General features: G+C 38.6%; 1 protein-coding gene across 5 annotated transcripts in view; it reads left to right on the top strand.

Moving 5' to 3' along the window:
* The window catches only part of SP7 (Sp7 transcription factor), a 111,750-nt gene that overhangs the window by 53,642 nt on the left and 33,925 nt on the right, over positions 1 to 24,183 (top strand). The window contains exon 6 of one of the 5 annotated variants that reach the window (XM_087925330.1): positions 15,910 to 16,516. The exons of the other annotated variants lie outside the window; for them this stretch is intronic. The gene's annotated coding sequence lies outside the window, so the exon portion shown is untranslated. The remainder of the gene's footprint in view (positions 1 to 15,909; positions 16,517 to 24,183) is intronic. 5 annotated transcript variants of the gene reach the window in all.

Below are 24,183 nucleotides of genomic sequence, written 5' to 3'. Positions count from 1 at the left end.
GGAGAATAGTAATACAGCCCTACTACATGGGTAGATATCCTTAGGCATAAGACAGTGCTGTGAGAATTAGGTGTTCAGCAGAGTGATGGCACAAGGGGAAAAACCGTGTTTAGTTGTTATGCCATGCAATGTCCTATAGTGATGTCCTGAGGGAGAATTTGAAACAGTTTATGTCCGGGATGTGAGGGTTTCTGGATATTTTCTCAGCCCTCTTTCTGGTTCGTGCAGTATATAGCAATGCTTTCAGTTATTTTGGGAGAAAAAAAATGTTCTGTTTCTAACCTTGAATTGCCACCTATAAATTAATAAACCATATTGGAGAAATGTGCCTGGACATATCATAGACTGGGCAGGATGGATCGGAAAAAGCTCTACTAGGCCAGCACATTGTTGCTAGTGTTGAGTTATATCAAACTTTGTACTTCTACCAGTTTCAAGTCCATCCTTTCCCCCCCTCCCCCATAAGCATATAGATCCCACTCACTGACAAGGAATAAGAAAATCTTGATAACAGAGACTGTGTTCACTTGTGGCCCTGAGAGTCAGGTCACCCAAAACACAAGCTGCTAAAATAAGAGAGCAAGTTTCCTGCATAGCCAGACTGCGGCTCTGCCCTGTAATCAGCAAAAGGACCTAAATGTTGTGTTTATTTATAACCCTTTCATTTCTTCCAAGCTCACTCCCTTTGGTTGGGTGACCACAAAACTTTGAATGGACCAAAGGATCCCATGGGCCAGTGTAGCTCTTGCAATCACTGCTTCCATCTTGGTTAAAAATGGAGATATAAGAAGAAATAAGGCGCTGATGGATTTCTATGTTGATTGCTCCAAGGGTTTGTTGGCCCTTCGGACTATATGGAATAAAACTGGAATTTAATGTTTGGCAACCCATATGAAATACTAAACTCCATGCTTGATACTGATTTTCAGAGCAGCGTGAGGCATCTGGACAAAAGGGAGAGAGAAGTAGGAGGGATTCTTAACTTGTTCTCTGCCCGCTGCTAACTTTTGCCGAGATGGTATTTCTCCAGACCAGGGGTCTCAAATTCATGTCGTCACGGTGGTATCATGTGACATATCAGGACTCCCCCCGCTTTGCTAAATCAGGCATGGGCATGGCCAGCACGTGAAGCATACAGCCCGCAGGCCAGGAGTTTGACAGCCCTGTTCCAGACAGTGGAGAAAAAGCCTTGAGAAGTTGAAGTACTTGTGAGGGAAGTATGTATTAAGCACCCTTTCTCAACCACTAATTCTGTCTAGCAAATACTCTCTCCTCCAACCACTTCAACCACTTAGAGTTAAGGGTATTGGAAATCCATCTTTCCTGTCAAACATGAACATCCATGTCTTTTTTTTTTTTTTTTACCATCACAGCAATATGAAGTACAATGAGTTGCAACTTGCCAAGAGTGGTGTTGAGGCACCCTAGAATTGCCTAGAATGGCTCCATGTGAACCACGATGTAAGCCAGGGGTGTCCAACCTTGGCAACTTTAAAACTTGTGGACTTCAACTCCCAGAATTCCTCAGCCAGCTTGGACACCCCTGATGTAAGCCATAATTCTTGTACTTCGCAACTACATACATTCTCCCATACAATTTGACAGGCGAAAAAAAAAAGGCTCTAACACTCTCCCTTTTAATATGAACTACTAAGTACAATATACTTATAGAGATCTGCTGCTCGTTGTCACATATAAGCAGAATTCCCAGCTGAAGTGCAATTGGAAAGAGTTGGGCCAAATGTCTATTCTACTCTCATTGGAAAGAAGAGAAGGAAATTATTTTACTTGTGCCTTGGCATATTGAAAACTGAGCAAGAGAAGCCATAGCCAATATTACAGGTATAATGATTACAGTAACTGTAATGTTTTCAATTACCGGAACAGTAGATTTTCATCCCCTGATATGGGCAGAGGACAACTCTTGTAACCAGCAGACAAATTTGCTCTTCTTTCAGAGTTAGGGATAAAGTCTAGGGCAATGTATGGTTTCAATCATGCTGCAAATACTTTAGATGAACTTTCAAAAGAGATTTGGGTAGCTGCTGTGGAATCCTGAGAATTTAAGCTTTGAGATTTAATATTTTTTGACAGAGTAAAATTTCAGGCCCTGATTGCTTCAGGGGTGGTAGAGAGAAAGCTTGAAAGCATATGTGCAGGGTTTTGTTTGTTTGTTTTCTTTTGGCTAAACATTAATAATGGAGGATTGGTTTGGGGCTTCTTGTGAATCCATAGTAATGCCAGTCATCACATATAGGTTTAACTTTCTCCCCAAATTCCCAATCCAATATGAAGTTGTCTTTTGGATCCCATGTATTTTGGATTCCCAGTGGAACTTTCTCAGCCTGCATTTGTATGCAAGTGAACATTATTTATTTAATCAATTGGTTGGCTCCCTCAATTGCTGAAGCAATCTTGACAGTCCCATCAGCAGATAAACCAAAATAACTTCCGTAATGTTGATTAAGAACAAAAATAGCAATGTCCTTGTTATTCCCCTTCCTCTTATACCTTCAATTAATTCATAAGAACACTGAAATTTCTGCCATTTTGATTGCAATATTATTGTGCACCTTGGGCCAGCTTAAAGATGTACCTAATTATTCCAGATCCCCTTGTTAGTCTAATTCTAGCATGGACACTAGCCTGGGGTTTTCTAGAAGTCTTCATCAGTTAGTAAAATAAAACAAAGAAAAAGAAAAAGAAAAGAGGGAATTATTTAGTGATTTTTAAATCCTGGAATTTACATTTAGTCTTAAAGCTGAATGTATTCAGGCTGAAATTTTAAATTAGGCATTATCTGGTACTGAGAAGCTTCAAGCTGCATCTAGAAATATCAAGAAATATTATGGTGATGAAACAGATTTCATCCATTTTTGAAAATAAAAAAGCTAATTGCTACTCATAATCACCCCTGTGTTGTTAGATAAGACAAATGAGTTATTTGGTTACATCTCACCTGTTGGAAAATTTCTGTATTTGTATAATTAGGAGATGAGCAACCAGTCACCTCCAGGACATCCACTGAAGACGGGAGAATATTTGTGTTGGGGATTTTGTTCCCCACTCTCTCCCCCCTTGTAGGACTGTATCACATCTGCACTAAGTTTTGCAGAAGATATCAAAGGCACATTCAAAAAAGAAATTAAGAGAAGGGGGGGAGCTGTTCAGGTATTTACTGGTAAAAGGTTTAGTGCATTAATTTTGACCTTCAATCTCCCCTCCCCAAAATGCAAGAGAGAAAAAGAGAGAATGAGAGAGTCAGTGTAAAATAAGATAGCCACTGATGATGTATGCTGCCCAGAATCCCTTTTTGAGATGGGTGGCTATGGAAATCAGAGAAACAAATAAACAAGAGTTAAATAAAGAGCACCTAACTCAAGTTAATTTGTTCTGAGCCTTAAAACTAGAGTACTGGTTGAAATGTATTTTCCTGAGAGAGACAATCTTATTTTGGGAATAGATATGATGTAGGGATGATCATTATATGGATCATCAACATCTTCTGCAATTGTGCCCGAGTGCCCTTGGGCCACTCAGGGAACATCCTTTATTTGTGGTTATGTCCTATATGGCCTCTGATCCTTCCTTTTATTAAGCAGGAATGTGGGGTGTTTTTCCCCCCCTCATGCATCTTTCCCCATGGCCTCTTTCATCTCTGGAGTCTTTGTCTCCTGCCTCCAAAAATAGCAATCTGGCCCAAGATTTTCTCATTCAGGACCTTGTTGCCATGGTGTTGGCATAATGAAACAGGACCTGAGGAGAGAAAGCATTCAAGCAGAATGGTTCCATAACAAGCAATCCTACAAGGTGCCTCTCTAATGCAAATGAGGATTATAGCAAGGGATACCTGCTTCTGTCTCTGGTAGGACACCTGAAGGGTTACAATCTCAACCAAGTGTAGGACATATACAGTTATGACTTCATTTGCCTAGATTCATCATGGTGAAAGGTTGATTTTTCTGAACCAAAAAACAAATCAAAGTTACCATGGAGGTTTTAATGATCAAGTAGATTTAAAAAGTTATCTTCATTTAACCACAACCATTTAGCATAGCTTCCTATCGTCCTATGTCTGTGAGACTTTTAACATAACATTATGGTTTAACTAAATTATTATATTTATTAAGTCTAAATCAGAGATGAGATAATCTTTCACTTCCTTCAAACTACACATAAAATATGAAAATGGTAAAAGGACACCTGTGAAAAATCTAATCCCACCTCAGAAAATATTTAAAATGCCTCCAAAAAATGTAGATCCTACCTTCAACACCAAACAATACTGATTCTTTTAGTCTCGTGGGTTTTTTATGGTAGATATCATTTGGAAGCAATAATAGAAGAACATGAAAGCTGCAAATAGATGAGAAAAACCATGTGGCCCTCCATAAATTCCTGTGACTGAAGCTGGGACTGCTATAAAAATCAATCCATAATTGCCCTTAGAAACTGGATCATAATGAACCTGCTCAATCATTATGAGAAACAATTTCTGTCCCAAATGATAAGTACAGTTTTGTAATATTATTATTAGTGCTATACATCTGACTATAACTACTTGTTTTCACTGTATTTGCTCCATAAAGTAGTTGCCTCTAACTAGCATTTCATGTAGCCCATTCCTACAAATGTCTCTAGCAGAATCTTATATTCATTATCTGTCTTTATGCTCTTGGCAGGGAAAAGAAATAACAGATAATCAGAGTTGGAAGGGACCTTGTAGGTCATCTAGTCCACCCCCCTACCCAAGCGGGAGATCCTACACCATTTCTGACAAATGGCAGTCCAATCTCTTCTTGAAGGTCTCAAGTGATGGCGCTCCCACAACTTCCAAGGGCAAGCTGTTCCATTGGTTGACTGCTCTAACTTGTCAGAAAGTTTCTCCTTATTTCCAGGTTAAATCTCTCCTTGTTCAGTTTCCACCCATTATTCCTTGTCTGGTCTACAGGGGCTTTAGAAAATAGCTTGACCCCTTCCTCCCTGTGGCAGCCTCTCAGATATTGGAAGACCTCTATCATGTCTCCACTAGTCCTTCTCTTTACTAGACTAGCCAAGCCCAGTTCCTGCAACCATTCATTGTATGTTTTAGCCTCCAGTCCCCTAATCATCCTGGTTGCTCTTCTCTGTACTTTTTCTAGAGTCTCAACATCTTTTTTGTAATGTGGTGACCAAAACTGGATGCAGTACTCTAGGTGTGGTCTTACTAAGGCCACACCTAGAGTATAAAAATAATATCCTTTCAAGCTAAATCAGTTTATAGCTTTTATATTAAAGTGCAAGAAGCTAATTGCATGCTTCAAGCAAATGGGTCAATCAGAGTGAAGAAAGAATTATCAGTTTTATAAAAGAATGCTTCTTCTTTGACTTTATTAAGCCTATAAAATGCTATGGGGCTGAGGACAGAGACTTAGGAAAGTCTACCATTTACAATTTTCTTGGTACTCTTTATAAAGAAGCTGTCTAATTTTGGGGGATACCATTCTGACTTCCCACAATGCACCAAATGTGAAGGCATTGTGGGGATATGTGAGAACATTGTGGGAAATGAAATGATGGTTCCAACCTGGCCTCCTACTGTCGCACCCACTGTACTTCTTCTAGGATCCATAAGGTGCATCTTGTTTCTCAACAGATTTTATCCCTATCTCCTTCTGTCTGTAAACCATTGCTTGGCTGATTACACCAGATGGATGCTGGCTAAGATGGGGGAGGATTGAGGGGGAATTAAACAGTTTGAATCTCTCCCAGTATCACAGCAGTTGCTCTAGAGTCAGATTGGTAGATGAAAAATAGTTCCTCAGCCTGTTTCTTCTTATATATGAGAAAAATGTATATTAAATAAAATTCACTCAATGCAATTATGTAGGGAAAAATAATAAAAGTAAAGTATATTATTCCACTTAAATGATACAAAATAGCTGCATATATTGCATTGTGGAAAATTTTATTATTTATATTCTCCAAATTCCAGTCTTTATAGAATATAATAATACGAGATCATGATTTTATTAAGCATAGAGCACATTTTCTGCCTATTTAAAAAAATGTGCAAGCATCCTGTGAGTTTTGCTATTTCAGCAACTTCTAAAACCTTTTATATCTGTTGTTTAATACCAGAAGTTTTTGAGGGCACAAATTGTTTGAGATGCTATTAATAACTTCTAAATCTGCTGTAGTAACTCTTCTTAGTTTTTACTATTTCATTGCAAAGCCCTAGAGCAAAGATCCACAAACTCTAGCCTCAGGATTACGTTCTAGAATAAGATCTATTTTTCCCCTTCTCTAACATGCCTTTGGCTTTTTTCCTTTTCCTGCATTTTATATATAGGATGTCTTAAAGCTCTGCCTGAATCTCTTTTAAAGAATAATATAAATAATTATGAAGGAAAGATGGGGAAAGACAGCAGACTAATTAGGTACACAGGCTGCCTTATCACTATTCTTCCTCATAAAGTATGGTATATCAATTATTGCACATCAATCAATCAACAGATCTTTATTTAATGTAGTTCAAGACCAGTACAATTATTGTATATTTTATGAAAATCAGCGCCTTCTATTTGATGATACATTTTCCTTGTTTGGCGATGCCTCAGATCTTAGTTAAAATACATTATCTTACATCAAATATTAGTTAAAATACATTCCTGATATAGTGTGAAAACAAAAAGACAATTAAAAGGAAAAAGGAGGGGAAAGAGCATTATAATTTTTAGATTATTATTTGTTTTGGATATAGATTATACAATTACACAATGTGTTCAACTGGATGATTACACAACGTGTTCAACTGGATTCTGGCAGAATCCCCCAAATTTGGATTCCACAGGTCTTTCCCAGCCCTGGACTTAGAAACTGAGAACATTGGCATGAAAATGTGTTCCACCATTGACTTGTGACTGTGGCCCTTCAGAACTAGGTGGAGAGAATAACAATCTTCGGAAAACGAATTGGTATATGTAACTGCAGAGACCATTTATTTCGAGGAACTATGCACTACATATAAATTCCTAAATAAAAATAAACCACACATTCATGTCTGGAACACCAATACCCTGCTGCTGCAGGTTCTTAAACTGTCGATAAAGAGTGCAAAAAAACATGTGGGACAATGACACACATGCAGTGTGGTTTTTTTTTCTGATGCTCAGAGCACTCTATAGTGGCAGGAGTTAATGTTTGACCTATTTTCTCCATTTTATTGAAGGTTTGGCAGTATTCTAAGGGACAATAAGCATGCCTTAAGACTTGCAAAGGCACCATTTCACCTCTCAAGTCAACAGGGACTGTGCACCCTGAAGCATCAATTATTCAGAAGTACCTTGCAGCCCATAAGTAGATCTGCATTACACAACAAAGTAATTAGAACCTAGAATTAAAATCATGGTTTTTTAACATAAACAATGTTATCAGCCTAGTTTTAAAAGGAGCGATTTAAACTAGGAATAGCCTCTGTTCATTACTCTTCTCTCTTCATTTTGCTTTCAGGATAGATATGTACTAGATCGATGAGCAGATAGATCTGAAGAAAAACCAGTTTACTACTTCTTTCTTCGATGGAAGGAGGAGAGAGAAAAGAGAAAAGCATTCTTTTAGGTCGGGCTACGTAGCAACTTTTCTGTGCTCTTCTGAATCTGTCCTTCCCAGCAGTTGACTTTAAGTGCTTGTGCTTCATTCCAGAATTTTCCTTGTTGCCACTCCAAATAGAAGCCCTACCCCAAGTTTAGTTCTTACCACATACCCTTCCCACTGGATTTATGCTGAAACAAATAACAATGGTGAGATGCCCAGGAACATCCTTAGCTGTTTTCCTAAAAAGTTCTATTTGCCCTATTTTAAGAAGTCTAGTAATAATCTTGATGCTAATTTTGGAACAAGCCACATGTTTATAAGAGCACTTCTATTATGATAGACTCTATGTTTTATGAGCATAGAGATTATTAAAACAGAACAGAGCCTGGTTTGTTCCATTAAGGAATAGGCATGCTAATTCTCTTCTCTTCCAAGGTCAAGGAGGCATAAAATCAAAACATTATTTCTCCGATCTTTCCAACTTCAATTTTGAATCCTCATTCCATTCTGGAAAATACACAAGTACTTTGAACAGAGAAGATACTTTTAAATTTAGTATGGTTTAGAAATGAAGAAAGTGGATTTATTCAATGTTGGTTTGAATATGAATCTCTCCTGAGCCACGAAACTCAACAGGGACTTGAAACCAGCTAGCTGCTCTGGAAGAGATTGTGGAGGAATATCAGGATTAATTTACAGTACACAAAACAACCAAAATATGTGTTGCTGTCAATGGTCAAAGAGCCCAAACTCTCCTTCTCCCCACAATCCTTTATTATCCATATAATAGAAAACTCTTTTATCTAGAAAATGTTGAGTGGACTGTGTACCTTCAGTTCCTGAACTCTAGTAGCAAAGATTGCATTTTGTAAATGTGTTCCTGGGCTGAGAGTCCCCATTTCTGCCTTTCTGGCTTGTGTGTGTGTGTGTTTTAAGGTCTTTAATGTCATGCTGGAAAATCAATTTGAGGTCAGGAGCACATGCCACTATGATCTTTGATTTTTTTTCTTCCACCAATCACTGTTCTCTCTCCCGCCCTCCCCCTTCGACTTCAGATGCACAAAAAACTAAACACTTCCAAATGTTAGTAAAGCGCAGACTCCAAATGACCACAAGAACTGCCGTATCTTTAATTAGTGGCTTTTTCTTTTCCTAACTAAGGAGAAAATCCAAGCAAAGGGAAGGCTCATTGGCTCCACAGCAAGGTCTCCTATGTCAGGCATAGAGGATGAGGGTGATCATAAAAATGAGAGGGAAGAAACTTTATATCGGTCGGTGATGCCGATACATAGCAACTCTCATAGGCAGATGAATATGGCTTTTGGTTCACACTGAAATGACAGAACTTACTCTGACTACATATTCTATGATTTTTAAAAAATAAAAATAATCAGCCCTAGACACATCTGGAAGATAGTGATTATTTGGACCTATTTCATATATATATATATATATATATATATATATATATATATATATATATATATATATATATATATATACACACACACACACACACACACACACACACACACACACACACACATACATATATACATATATATATACATATATGTGTGTGTGTGTATATATATATATGTTTTCTTAAGTTTTCGCGGGTACTTACATGTATGGCATTTGGCTTTGCTCGGGTATTTTCCCACGTCATAGTAGTTGTGCTTTTAAAGTTGTAGTGACGTTTCACCAGAATCTCATCTGCCATCATCAGGCTTCTGTACTTTAAAAGCACAACTACTATGACGTGGGAAAATACCCGAGCAAATGGTGGCAGTGAAGTTAATAGGCTTGTTGGCTGGAAAACTGGCAGCCCAGGTTCGAGACCCAAGCGCCATGCAACAGGGTGAGCTCCTGTCTTTGTCCCAGTTCCTGCAAACCTAGCAGTTCGAAAGCATGCAAGTGTGAGTAGATAAATAGATCCCACTTCAGTGAGAAGGTAACAGTGCTCTCTGATGTCATGCTGGCCACATGACTGTAGAAATGTCTTCGGATAGCGTTGGCTCAATGGCCTTGAAACGGAAATGAGCATTTCCTCCCTACAGTCAGCAATGACAAGCAGAGTAAAATCCACTTACTGCCCTTGAAAAGAACCAAAATTTGCAGTTGGTGTATACTGCAGAAATTAGTCTATTAAGAAGTACTGTATATAGGCCACCTGAGATCTGAACAATTTAGAAGTACTGTAAGATCTGCCCTGGTGGTTAATTGGTTGTCAGGAATAATTATTAGGGTTCATATTGACTCTTGAATATTCTAGGCATAGAGCCAGTTTAATGTAAATGAGGGTGCTGGCCTAGAAACCAGGAGATTGTGTACTTTAGTCCCACCTTAGATATGAAAACAAGCTGGGTAACCTTGGGCCAGTCACTTTCCCTTAGCTCAACTTACCTCACAAGGTTGATGTTGTGAGGAAAACAGGAGAAGAAGGGGTATCAGGTTCACTAAATTTTCTGCCTTGAGTTATTTATAAAAATAATAAAGGTGGGATATAACTAACTAACTGAATAACTTCCCAATATGAGCCTGAAAGGGTAGCCCTCCTGAAAGATACTCCTGCTGAGTTTGTCTCACTCATACTATAGGAGACAATCCCTTGGATTCTTTCCAGATTATGAAATTCATAGCTGCATTTGGCCTTCATTCTCTCAACGTTTAGAAATCCATGAATTTTTCCAGGCTTTTATCTATGAAAATAATATAATTTAGATTATTAGCTTTTAATTTTGCTAACTGATTTGAATGCTCATCTGAGCATAAAGAAAAGAGCATGACTTGAATAAATAACTAAAGCTGTCCCCAAATATAATTGCATTACAGTTTATAGTAATGATACCCAAACTCTGAGAACCAACATGTGCAATGATAGGTACGTTACTATTGGACAAGGTTCCAGTTCTAATCTTTGTTTACTATTTATCCTCATTAGGTCATGTGGATTCAATCATTTTTCTTCAGCCTAATCTACCTCAAGGGCTGTTGCAAAGGCTAAAAGGATAACTGCATATCCTGGGATAAAGTTAATCCCTCATTACACACTAAGTCCAATTCCACTACATCAAATGAAGGTGGATTTTAGCCTGGCTTTGTGATATTTTTGTTTGATGTAGCCAGTCTGGTGCAGTAGTTAAGGCATCAGGCCAGAAACTGGGAAATTGTGAGTTTTAGTCTTGCTATAGGCATGAAATCAGCTAAGTGGCCTTGGTCCCATTCTCTCAACCCTAGGAAGGGAGCAATGACAAACCACTTGCCAAGATTGCAGGGACTGGTCCAGACCCTCACCACTGACTTGAAGACACACACACAAACACAAATCTCTAATATCCACTTAGTAGAGTGAGGTGAAATCTGGTGTCTGAGGATCTGAGCCCAACTTTCTGGCGCATTCACATGTACAAGTGAACCAGGGGTGGGATTCAAATTTTTTAACAACTGGTTCTGTTGGCAAGGCTTCATTGGTGGGCGTGGCTTGGTGGTCATGTGACTGGCTGGGTGTGGTCAACTCAACATCACTCACATCGAGGCACGCATCTCCTCACCTGGCCTCTCATGACTGTGGGGATGCTGCAACAGTCATAAGTGTGAAAAATGGTCATAAATCATTTTTTTCAGTGCCATTGTAACTTTGAATGGTCACTCCACACAAGCAAGGGAAGGAAAAAAAAACTCCAGAGAAGTTCCAGAGGCAGGAAGTCTAGTCCTGCCAAGAACGTAATAAGGGTTAACAGAGAGGCAGTTTCTGTAAGCAACACCAGAATGTTTCCTTCCTGCCTTCCTTACAGGATTAGGCCAGTAATTTCTTCTAACAACTGGTTCTCTGAACTGCTTAGAATGTTAACAACCAGTTCTAGCAAATAGGTGCGAACCGGTAGAACCCCACCCCTGAAATGAACATCATGAGTTATTTTCTAATAGAGGAGAAATACACTTTTCATTGTTAATCATTTGGTAGTAGGAAAGAAACTGATCTAGCTACAAATCATCCACTATAAATAATTGACAGATCCAGCAGTAGATCTACTATCTCGCAAATTATATAAAGGAAAGTTATTTCTGGACTAAAATCTACCTTCTTCTAATTTGAATGTATTCCTCTAAAATATATTTTTTCCAAGATAGATATATTTAATACTACATTATCCATGCCACACACTGGCTTCTAGATAAAGGTAATAGGTCTGGCTGCTTTCTGAATCTTTCCTTATAACTTGTGATGCTGAAGCAGTAAAAATGGCAAAGCTCTCGAGCCGGGGTCTCTAACCTTGGCAACTTGAAGACTTGTGAACTTCAACTCCCAGAATTCCTTTGCTTTGCTTTGCTTTGCTTTGCTTTGCTTTGCTTTGCTTTGCTTTGCTTTGCTTTGCTTTGCTTTGCTTTGCTTTGCTTTGCTTTGCTTTGCTGGCTGAAGAATTCTGGGAGCTGAAGTCCGCTCTACTATTGCCAGCTTTTGAATTGACCTGGCTTTCCATCATCTTAAACAGTTGTCTGACTAAAAATTGCATCTTATGTGTTAAGTTCAGCAGGTCGGGCTCATAGAGACGAGAGACTCAGGTTAAGTGAACAACAGCTCTTTATTTTATAGTCTAGTCCCAAGTAAAAGATCAGCGCTCGCGGCGGCTCTTTTTATAGAGCTGGCCGCGGCTAGGCAGCCAATGACATCGCTTTGAGTTTCCCGTGATTGGTTTCATCCAATCGCGGTAGACTCCTAGCGAGCCAATCACAGCCGTCCAGGTAGCTGTCTTTGTGGACCAATAGGAATGCAGGGTTTCAAGCCTGCTAATATGGAACATTATGAATCTATTTTATACTTTGAGTCGGCTTAGTTGAAAAGCAACTTAGCAGAAGTCCTCTGAGATCTCTGGGGAATTCCACTACAAGATTTTAATGAGAGATACCTACAGTTTTTTTGAAAGAACTCAGATGTTGCACTATGACTCATAAGAAATTGTGACATTCTGTGGAGTCCTTGGTCCTCTCTGAGCTTGACTGTTTTCTTGCAGATGTTTCATTACCTAACTAGTTAAGATCTTCAGTGCTAGAAGGGTGTGGGGCTTGCACCAGCAACGAACATTCAGATAAGCAGAGAATAGCACCAGACCAAGAATAAAGCAATAATAATGCCCCAATGAAAGAACTGCCAACTCAGACATACAATCAAACAAACAAGCAGGAAACAATATCCTAATCAAAGAACAACCAAGAAGAAAACAACACTCCCACAAACACTAACGGTGCAAGCCACTGTATATAAGCAGAAAGTAAACACCACTCTCTTCTAGCTCTGAAGATGTTACCTAGAGGGGTAATGAAATGTCTGCAAGAAAACAACCCAGCTCAAAGAGCACCAAGGACTTCACAGTTCAACCCTGAACTACAAAGACACTGTTGGTATTGTGAGATTCCTCAGAAATGATGGAGGAAACTTCACTAGAAAAATAACTACAATAGATGAGCAAGATGACAATCCCATAGATGAAAATCTTCAAATGCGTAGGAAGACAATACCATCCCTCCTCAGATTTTCCAAACTGGCTTTCCCAATTTGCTCTTTTCTAGACATGTTCCTTCATTCCTCTAAACTACTGTATATTGGGGGGGTAGGGGTAGGGGTGGGGTGGGGGTGCAATGTTCTCACTGAAAATAGTTGGCAGAATTTTATCCAAGATCTCTGAGGGCAGCATTATGTGCCTTACTGCAATTTAAAGATGTTGAATAACAACTTTTCGTCATACTGCCTGGAGATAATGGGAATTGTGTAATCCAAAGCATCTGGAGGTCCGCCAGTTTGCAGGCCTACATATTCGTTATTGACTATGGTATCTGCATAGATTTGTATGACGCCATTAACACTTATCAAATATTCTTTACAGGTAGTCCTCAAGTTACAACCACAATTTAGCCACAAATTAATGTTGCTGAGACATTTGTTAAGTGAGTTTTGCCCCGTTTTACAATCTTTCTTGCCCCAGTTGTTAAATGTTGTTAACAACTTAACAGTTACTAAGTTAGTAATATGGTTGTTAAGTGAATCTGGCTTCCCCATTGACTTTGCTTGTCAGAAGTTCGCAAAAGGGGATCACGTGACCTCAGGACACTGCAACCGTCATAAATATGGATCATTTGGCAAATGTCTGAATTTTAATCACATGACCATGAAGATGCTGTAGCGGTTGTTAAGTGTGAAAAACAGTCATAAGTAGCTTTGTTCAGGGCCAATGTAACTTTGAACAGTCACTAAATGAATGTTTAAGTCAAGGACTACCTGTAGTACGTAGTGCAATCAATTATTCTTTACCGTATGTTTTGTCCTTGTTGAATTTTATTTTGTTTGTATGTACTCTACTGAACAGGAATGATTAAACTGGATAATTGCTGGGATAGAGCCCACCTTTTCAATTATCTGAAGCGTACAAGCATTTTTCAGCTTTGCAAATTCCTAGTTTTGTAAATATCTCATTTGAAAGATTTGGTTTTAGTTTAGAATAAAAGGACTGAGAAAATTCAGTCTTAGACAAACTTTGAAGAATTGCTACCATCCATTATCTGTAAACAGGTTTCATAGCAGGCCATCATTTTGTTTTTGCTCAAAGATTATTCGGGTGGTTAAGAGACAGAGAAGATGTACTCAGGAGAAATGGAAAAATTTCTGACTAAGCAGTATTTCTCAGATGTTTGAAATCTCAAGTTTTGTTTTGTTTTTCTTAATTAAATTGGAAAATAGAGACAGAGAATGTTGGAGACCCAAACAAATTACAGTCTCAAGTGTGCGTATGTATGTTAGCTGTGTATGTTTCTTAATCTGTTTTTCAAATAATTAGTAAGTATCTTAATGGCAATTAAGGGGTAGCCAAACTAATAGTGATATCCCCATCCAAGTTTCCTAGGTAGTGGATGTTGCTAGAACGTCCCTTGGACTATCAGCTATAAGCAGGTTATGTCAGGGATTTTCCATCCTTAATTCTTCCCTTGGAGAATTGCCATTGGCCACAAACAAAGGGATCAACGCTAGGAGATGCTCAGAAATTCTACAAGAGAAAGGAAGTTGGGGATTTAGATCCTCAAGAAAGATGAGGGAACAGAAGCAGCACTGCAAAAACTTGGAAGAGATGCTGAAGGGTTCTATATTTTATGAAACTTTGGTAAAATCTAAGTGAAACAGCTAGAACAGTTTCTCAATATTGTCACTGACAGATAACACCCGTATGGTCTATTTACTACAAGAGATTTATATCAATAGAAATAAAAAAGTGCCCATTCATTATTTTGTTTAATCTTATGCAGAATAAGCAAATACTTCCCTGGCAGTAAGCCCACTGAACGCATGGGGTTTAGTTTTCTATTCATCTGCATCTAGGATTATGTCATTGGTTTCATGGAAGATGCACCCAGCAGTAGGATCTTTGAATTGTCATTTTTTAAAAAGCAGTTCCCAGAACCTACATAGATATAGACATCAGGAAAGATGTAGCTTGACCTAGAGTAAATCTCAGAAGACCACTTTAAAATTCCTTACTGGGTGAGCAACATGTAACCTTTCAGATATTGTTGGACTGGTTTCAAGTCCCTCCCCATGCTGGCTACTGCTGATGGGGCTTGGCGTCGAATAATATCTGCTAAGACACAAGTTATTGTTTGTGGCCATGGTTTTTTAAAATTTCCTCCCACTAAGAACGCCAAGGAGTTCCAAGCAAGCCTGATTTGGTGCTGGACAAGAAAATCAAATGGTGTCCTGTCCACTCATCTATATTGCTCACTTTGGGTCAGCTCAGCCTACTTCCCAGGTTTTTTTGTGCTGGGGATAACAGATAATCAGAGTTGGAAGGGACTTATAGGTCATCTAGTCCAACCCCCCACCCAAGCAGGAGACCCTACACCATTTCTGATAAATGGCAGTCCAATCTCTTCTTGAAGGTCTCAAGTGATGGCGCTCCCACCAGGGCAAGCTGTTCCATTGGTAAAAATTACGACTTCCCTCACATATAAGCCACCTTGAGCTTTCAGAGAATGGCAGGGCATAAGTTGCAGTGTGCCTCTTATACTTTCTGATCACTGATCACACTCGGAGGGGGAGTTATAGTCCCGAACCACTGAGGGCTCCAGATTAGAACTCCCGCTTCTTCCAAGAAGGGCATTTTGCTTGGTGCCACGTGGATTTAATGTCACCCGTTGCTAAAGCTGCCTTACCTGACTTCCTACTGCACTTAGATCTTGAAATATCCAGTGTACCAGCTGGCCACTGGACCAGCCTATGAAGAGCTATATATGTATGTCTCTGTGCGTATGTGTCACAGAGATCTTGTGTTTTTTTTTTCCTTCCAGGGAGTTCCTTCTTAAATTTCTACACCCCCCCACAACCCCCCCTTGGCTTCCTTTTTATTCCTTCCTGTGCTTTGTTTTTTTTCCCCTTTCTTCTTTTTAATCTCTTTCTATCCCTGTTCCCCTCCTCTTTTTCACCCTCCAAAGTCTGAGAAGGGGGGAGAATAGGAGAAGCCACTCATTCTTGAAGATGTTGACTGTTTCCCCCCCCCCCATACCACCACCACCACTGCCACAGTCCCTCCTCCTTTACTGGATACTAGCGGGTCCTCAAAGGCTCCCAGGCTGTAATTAGAGGGTGGATCCTGTAAAGCAGAGGAGCTCTCTTTCTCTCTTCTCTTCTCCCCCCACCCCCAGTCTCTTCTAACTACAGACCAACCCGTTCTCTCTCTCTTCTTTTTTTTTTTTTGCTTGTCTCTCTCCTTCCTCCTAAAAAAAAAAAACCTGCAGCAAATCCCTCAGGCTGGGACAGAGATGGCAACGCCACTGCTCGAGGTAACCTTCTTGCTGGGTGCGATCAGGGGCCCTAGTGAGTCTTGACTTGAAGCAATCTGGAGTTTTCCTCAGACCAGGTGGGAAGTAAAGTCCAAACCTCAAGGACCTGGGAAAAGTAAGCAGCTATTACTTTATTTGCCTTCTTCTCTTTTCCTCCTCGTTTCTTTTTTTAATGAAAGAACCATGGCAGGCAGGCTTTTAAATTTCAGAAGTTGGAAAGCTGCAACTTAAAGCTGGGGGAATGTGGACAACTTGAAGAGGCTGTATCAAAGGTTAGCAGCAGACTGATCCAGGTTATTTCGTCCCAACTTTTGAAAAAAGTCTGTTTGATGTTTGAATGTCTCCTTTCTGAACTGCCTGAGTGTCATCTGTGTTTAGTTTGTCATGAAGGCAGATTTTATTTTTATTTTTAAAACCATTATTCAATTTCCTAATGTAATGGATGGGCATAACTCTCCCCCCACCCCCCCACCCCCATTGATTAGAGAAACTGCAAATGTTTCTCCAATCTGATTTTGAAAGAGAAATGTTGTATCCAGAAAAAAAATATTTCATTCTGAAAGATCACCACACCCCTGCTTCTGGAGAGAGTAGTAAAAACCTCCCGGAAAAAACCAACTTCTCAACCACCGTATTCACAAATATTTAGGTTTCATCTGAGGACAAAAATCCTGGTTCAGGGCTATTTTCAGATTTTACTGGCTGTAGGTATTTTCTTTCTCTCGTTTAGCTGTTCTGTTTACAGCCTTGTTTTTAAACTTAAAAATATACTAAAAGCTAGGAGCTGATGTAACCTAAAAGTGTAAAGTTTGAAGATTTGAAAGGTTAAGTTGAGAGCAACCTTTTTAAAATTAAAAATGTGACTAAGAATTGACTCTAAAATAAAACCAGCATCAAGCATAGAGGTTGCTGTTGTTTTTTTATCACAAGTTCTTTGAAGTTTGGTTTTTTTTAAAAAGAGTTGAGTAATACAGACTGGAAATAGGTGCAGTAGTAAGGTTATGTTTCACATTTTAACAAATCTAGATACAGACTTTCCCTTCCTTCAAGGCTTAAATGTGTAACCTTGGAAAAATGAAATATAGAGGCAAAATAGTGACATTTCATTAGTCAGGGTTGCATTCTTGACATTAGACTTAGGTGTTCCAAGGGAGAGAAAAAAGTTTATTTGCTTTGTTGAACAAAAAATTATTAGAAGTTTTGGGGCTTAGTCAACCCCTGAAAAAAAATTGAAAATCAGCTAAACACATACCACAGGGAAACACACACATACACATTTTAAAACAGTGCGATTCTAGCTAGCTGTCACATAAAGTGTTCAGGAAGTTTATTTGGTTATTAAATAGGATTGTGTTAATTACAAGGATACTGCATAGTTGATTCATTTGGCTAAAACACCTTCTTTCCTAGCAGAAGCTATTTTTGTCCATCTAAGGTAGTATTAAGTAATGCCAGTTATATTAAGCATATCTCTAATACAGCGGCTGTATAGATCCATTTTATTTCATCCCACATTGCAGAAATGGAAGTAAATCTGAAAGTCAATGACTTGTCTAACCCAAAGGATTTCAGCTGATTATTTTGGTTCATGACTCAGCCTAGGTCTCAAACAAACTAATTCTTGATTTTTCAGTTGACTGAAAAATGACATTGGGTTTATTTGATTAACTGAATGGTCTAAAATATGTAGACTGGTACCGGTAATATTCTTAAAATGTAATTGGCTGGCTGTGATCCAGGGACGGTGGCACATAGTAGGTCTTTATTACAATCTGCAACACCAGATTATTGGGGAAAAAATTGCAGTTGTTCCACTGATCTCAACTAATCATTAAATCATCTTTAATCTATGAGTTGTCATGCAGTTGCCTTGTAAAGTCAGGCCATTGATCTCCCTAGTGTTGTGCTCTCTAATCACAGGATGGCTCTCAAATGCAACTGTCTTTGAGCACCTGGAAACAGAGTTGCTGGAAGACTGCACCTGAGAACTTCTATAAAGCAAATGCTCTTTAACTTAGCTTTAACAGATACCCTTGCCAAAACATTTCATTTAATATGAGATGAAAGAGTGCGCTGTAGCTAAATTCTTAGATAGAATTCATGAACAATGTTCAGTTTGGTCCTATTAAGTTTTGCTGTACTGGCATTTATAGCAGTAAATTTGTCATTGACCAATATAAAGTTTGTTAAATTTGGAAACTATAAAATAAAACCTTTAATTAAAGTCTGTGTGAAATAGTTGTTCTCTCCGTGGCAGTATGCTAGGTCACATTTTCAGTAGTTCCAAATCAAGAATGTTCTGAGTTCTGATAGAATCCTCAGAAGCGTTGGCCAAGAATTCTGGGATTTGAAGTCCAATATGAAGGGAAACACTAGTTGGGGATGCTGGTCTGTATGTTGGGGACTAATTGACATTCTTCTAATCTTTTATTTTAGACTGTGGTTTTAAAAACAGGATAAGTAGCAAAATATGGATAGAAATGGAGCAAATCACACAATCAAAGTATCTCACTAAAAGTTAGCTTAATTTTTTTTTTTTTGCTTCAAAGATGGTCTACACCCAAATATCTAAAATGGAAACACACTTCTTTTTTTTTTTTTTGCAATATGAAGAACATATTGATTGGTAGGGCTATTATCAACTTTTCTGTGTGTATCCATGGAAGGAAAGAGGATGTAGCATGTCTTAGAAGGAAAGAAAGAGGCCGACCCATTTAAGCACCTCAAAAATGCTCCTGTGAATTGTACCTTTCAGTAACTAAGAGCAACTGATTTCAGAAACTATGGCGTATCCATGTAAAAACAGAGAAGCTTTTCAGGTATTTAAAGAGATACTGCCAGCAGCTGGCATTGCTTTGATCACTGGGATCATCTGCCTGGGAGTTCTTATACTGGTATTTCCTTCGCGATACTAACTTTCCTTTGCTTAGCAATCTCTTAACATTTTTGAACAGATCTCTCTCTTGCTTTGGACACTTTGCACCTTTTTAGAAGGAAAAAGAAACTATCTGGAGGGGGCACACTGAATTCAAAATGTAACCCCACCAATTTTATGGCCATTTCTTTCCTCAGAAGGAAGTCTCAATCCAAGAGGATAAATAAGAAGAAAAAAAACTAATCAGAGAGTTTTGTTCTTGAACAACAAATAAATATAGTGGATAAACTAAAAATGAATATAACAGTTGACATGATTAAATTCACAAAAGCTTGTGCCATAATACATTTATTAGTTTTTAATTTTCAGAAATATAAGTGTATTAGGGAATTTCAGAAGCCTTGCGACTGAAAAAGTATATGCATGATGCACCAAAGTGTATTTATTGTATATCTAATAATAAATTTGTTGGTCTTTAAGAAACTGCAAGATTTTTTTATTGGTAATCTTTTAAGTTTGAGGAACGGAACTATTCTATGTTGAATAAAATAAAATAAAAGAAGCAGAACAATTGACAAATCCCTCCACCATCATTGCTATCACCACCCGCTTTTCAGAACGTTTCCCTTTAGGAAAATGTTGTTTGTATATTTCATTTTGGACTTTTATGACCTGTCCTGGAAAATATTTAAAGGGAAGAAAGTGTTTTAAATTAATATTGGCAAATATGTACAAAAGGAGGACTGGATTACTGCTAGTGTTCAATTTCTTTTTAAGAGAAAGAGAAAGTTATTATTTATATATTTGTTGGCCCTTGTACTCCATGAAAAAGTAAATTTTGTAATCAACTAGTTTTCAGAAATGATTGGAATGCAGGAATAGTTACGATTTTGGATACAACATCAATCAGAATGAATGTGGATGTAAGAGACTCTCCAAGTAAGAGACTCTGATTATTCAACGTTGATATGGAATTAAGAGATTACTATATTATATAACCTGTTATCACTTGCAGAACAAAAAAGAAAGATTCTTGGGTTCTTTGCCTTTGGTTTGGAAAAGGAGTTGGATTTAGAGGCAAAAGCCAAGAGCCATTTATTTTCCATCCAGTTTTGGACTGAAAATATTAGGCTAGCCCAGTCATTCGCAAACTATGTTTCTAAGACACAGACGCATGATGTAAGCGAACAGCCCGTAGTATGGGGGCCGGCATTAAAGCATCTCCCTTTAGAAACTATTTTTTAAAATATCTGAATCATCTATAACCTTAATGCATTCCAATCAGCCTATATGGGGGTGAGGGGTAGGATCTGTATCCCAGGCTGCCTATAGCATCTCTGCATGAATCACTGCCCTGGGATTCTTCCTTCTAAATACCTTTTGGAGTATAATCTACTTCTGTTACCAAATGTCCAAGAAAGGTGCTGTTTTTCTTTCTGATGCTTTGCCAATGAGTGAATCATTTGCTACTTCAGCACACTATGATGTTGATCATATAGGTTCCATTGTACTAAGTTGCTGCCCTGTTTGTCAAGAAGCGAAGGGAGAAACAAAAATACAGTAGTTTCTGTTTCTGCACTCTGATGATTGAATTTAATCAAGTCTTCGTTAAACACAGTGGAGCTGACTTACAAGTAAATACTATCCGTTATTTATCTATTTGTTATCCCAACACAGTGTTTAATATAGTGCAAAAGCTACGCTTGACTGGAACCCGTTCAAAAAAAATCTTAATTTATGTGGGTTCCTGTAGCCAAGCTTGAGGCTTTAGAGCATTTATCGAATTTCCCAGAAGATGTCGCCCCTGCTTATGATCCTAAAGTGTGACTGTTTATCGACGCTGAATCTATTAATCAATGTGGTTTGTTACGCTGTGATTCCTGCGCTTCTCCACAATGCTATAATGGACTAGTTTGTAATGATGATCACATCGCAGATCTCTCTCCCCATTTCATATGCTATTTTAAATCCACTACAAATCTCATTTATTTTTCCTCCCTCCCTTCTTTGACACCTTGTGTTTGACTCCCTGTGCTGCCCAGCAGTTACGTATGTATCTTCTAGAAACAATGCTTTTTAAAAAACCTGTATCGAAGCTAATTCTCTCCTTTTTTGAAATTATATTTTTATTGGTTTTCTCTTTATATACAATACATGCTTAGTGAATAGCATACTGTCTGAGTCCATTCATTTACATAGTAATGCTTCTTAGGTGCCTAATTTCTACCCTTGTTGTCTAGGGGTAAAACCTGTAGCCGAGCTAATTCTCTCCTTTTTAAAATACAGGAACAAATTGCTGATTGAAACCAGTATTAACACACTAATATTACCAGCGTTACCTAATGAAAAGAGGGTCTTTGTTTTGAATGGGTGAAATGTAGAATTAATGGGAAGCAGCTATAGAGAAACTATGCTAGCTATCAGCACATTGACTGAAAGACCCAAGAGTGTAGAACATTTTAAGCTTCAAGGGAGGAATAGCAATAGCACTTAGACTTATATATTGTTTCACAGGGCTTTACAGCCCTCTCTAAGCAGTTTCACAGAGTCAGCATATTGCCCCCCCAGCAATCTGGGTCCTCATTTTACCGACCTCGGAAGGATGGAAGGCTGAGTCAACCTTGAGCCTGGTGAGATTCGAACTGAGCGGTGAGTTAGCCTGCAGTACTGCATTCTAACCACTGTGCCACTGCCACTCTTTTGTACGCAAAATAAATGGCATGAAGTAAGTGGAAAGGGAGAAATCCAATGGTGGGATTCAGCCAATTCGCACAGGTTCTATGAACTGGTTGTTAAATTACCCCCCTCCCCCCTCTATCAAAGTGGATCCTGGGCGCTGTGCTGCAATGGAGAAATAGGCAATGGAGCAGCCAGTGCAAGAGAAGGAGAAGGCTGCTTTCCCTCTTTCTTCTCCCTGCTCCTCCTTCTTCCCTCATGCCGGCTGCTCCATTGCCTGTGCAGCGCCCAGGATCCACTTTGATAGTGGGGTGGGTGGGTGTAATTTAACAATCGCTTCACCCAGGGTCAGGTTGCCTGTTGGAGGAAGCTCGTCCTGCTTGTGCAGTGGAACTGGAGGACATGCCTTCCACGACAGCCAACCTGACCCTGGGCGAACCAATTGTTAAATTATTTGAATCCTACCACTGGAGAAATCTCTTTTTCTCTGAACTCTGTTTCACCCAATCACAGTGATTGACAGTAGCAGTGGCACAGCTAGGTCATATTTAATTCTTTTGTGTTCATAGGTGTACATAGGTGTTCATAGTTGATCAGCGGTGTTCTTTATCTTACTTTAACAAGTGGGAATTCCATCTAGCTTCGTTTGTTAGCTTGGCTTACAGATCATGTATGGGCACATTTTTCCTACTGGTCTAAGACTACAATAAACTGCTGGCTGACTGTTCTTATTCAGCCTGCTGAATAGCACCCTAGGCTGCTCCTCCATTCCTTAAGGGTGCCATGATAAAGTAAATTCAAAACTAATTAAGAAAATAAAAATGTGGCAGGCTAAGGATCAGAAGTAGGGACAACAAATGTTTTGCTGTTAAAGAGTTTTTTTTCCCCAGCTCAAGGGCCCATGAATAGCACTTTAATTCAGTTATGAGGAACAATCCAAAGTGTAATTTGTGTGGGACAATTATCCTCACTGAACCCTCTCCAAACTGAATTGGGTGCATCATTGAATGAAAAAAGAGCGCGACATCGTAAAGTCTCATATTAATAGACTAATAAGGGAAGGGGAAGCTGTTATTTAAGGTTAGACTTTAATTTTGCAATGCTTTATGTTATTCGCATAATGATGTCATTATACAAATGAAGCATATTGTGTTATTTGTATTATTCATTTATTTTTGCGTCATTTTTGTGATGACATATGTGCAAAGATAAAAATGGAAACAAATGATGTAATTTGTGTGATGTTGTTCAGGCACAAATGATATAAATCCCAATAGAGATTGGGCCCTTTGCACGAGGCTTATTTCTGTTAGATGCCATTCCTTGTTACATAAGATTAATTCCAAATACTGGAGCCTGATTTGAACATAACTAAAATCTAATGAGCCGCCTGTGTTTCTGTGTATGTTAAGATTGGTCATTCAGCAAAACAATTGTTGGTAGAATCCTGACATGATGGTATTATTACTTCAGATAGTAGGCAATGTATCGTTTAAAAATATCCTTCTGCATTTAAAAATAAGCACAGTTCTTTCAGGCTGAAAGAAGATGCTTCAGAAAAAGCAGGTCAAGTCCAACCTACTCTTGTGCATTTTCCATTTCTAAGTATTTAATTGTGTGCTGCAGAATTTGGTGACCATTTCTTCCCCATCACCTCAGGAGAATTCCAACCACCTTATTTTGCTGCAAGAATAGAGTGGGCCTGTATTATTAATGTTGTTGTTGTTTTGTTGTTAATAATATTGATATTGATATTTTATTTTGCCTTATTATATACAATGCAAGATGGGAAACACACCTAATGCTTTCTGCCTCCTTTACTTTGAAACTTTTTCAAGAAAAGATGGTAGCTATGTCTCTTTGGATGTTTTGTCTAGATATAGGATGTATAGTTAGGTTCTACATTATGTGATTACCCAGCCAAAAATTCTTCAGTCAAAAGACAGAAATGTAATATTATAGTGCAAAGTAACTAGACATTCCCAACATTTCAGGGGGTTATATAGTAATTAAATTACAGGACAAAGAAACTCACCCATCTTCATTATCATGTCCCTTGAATGTTTAGCTCAGATGTGTCCAGCCTACCACCTACAGGCTGCATGTGGCTCTGGGCAGCTAGTAATGTGGTCCTACAACATCAAAAAAAGTTTATTATTATGTGATTTATGCATGTTAACTATATTATGCATTTTATATGCGGCCCAAGAGCATTCCTCTTCTCTCAGGGT

This window comes from Pseudonaja textilis, chromosome 2 (assembly GCF_049901715.1).
Source record: "Pseudonaja textilis isolate UNSWEBS1 chromosome 2, rPseTex1.2, whole genome shotgun sequence".
Taxonomy (NCBI): Eukaryota; Metazoa; Chordata; class Lepidosauria; order Squamata; family Elapidae; genus Pseudonaja; species Pseudonaja textilis.
Note: the sequence above shows the minus strand (reverse complement) of the source record. Positions and strands in the feature narration are given on the sequence as shown.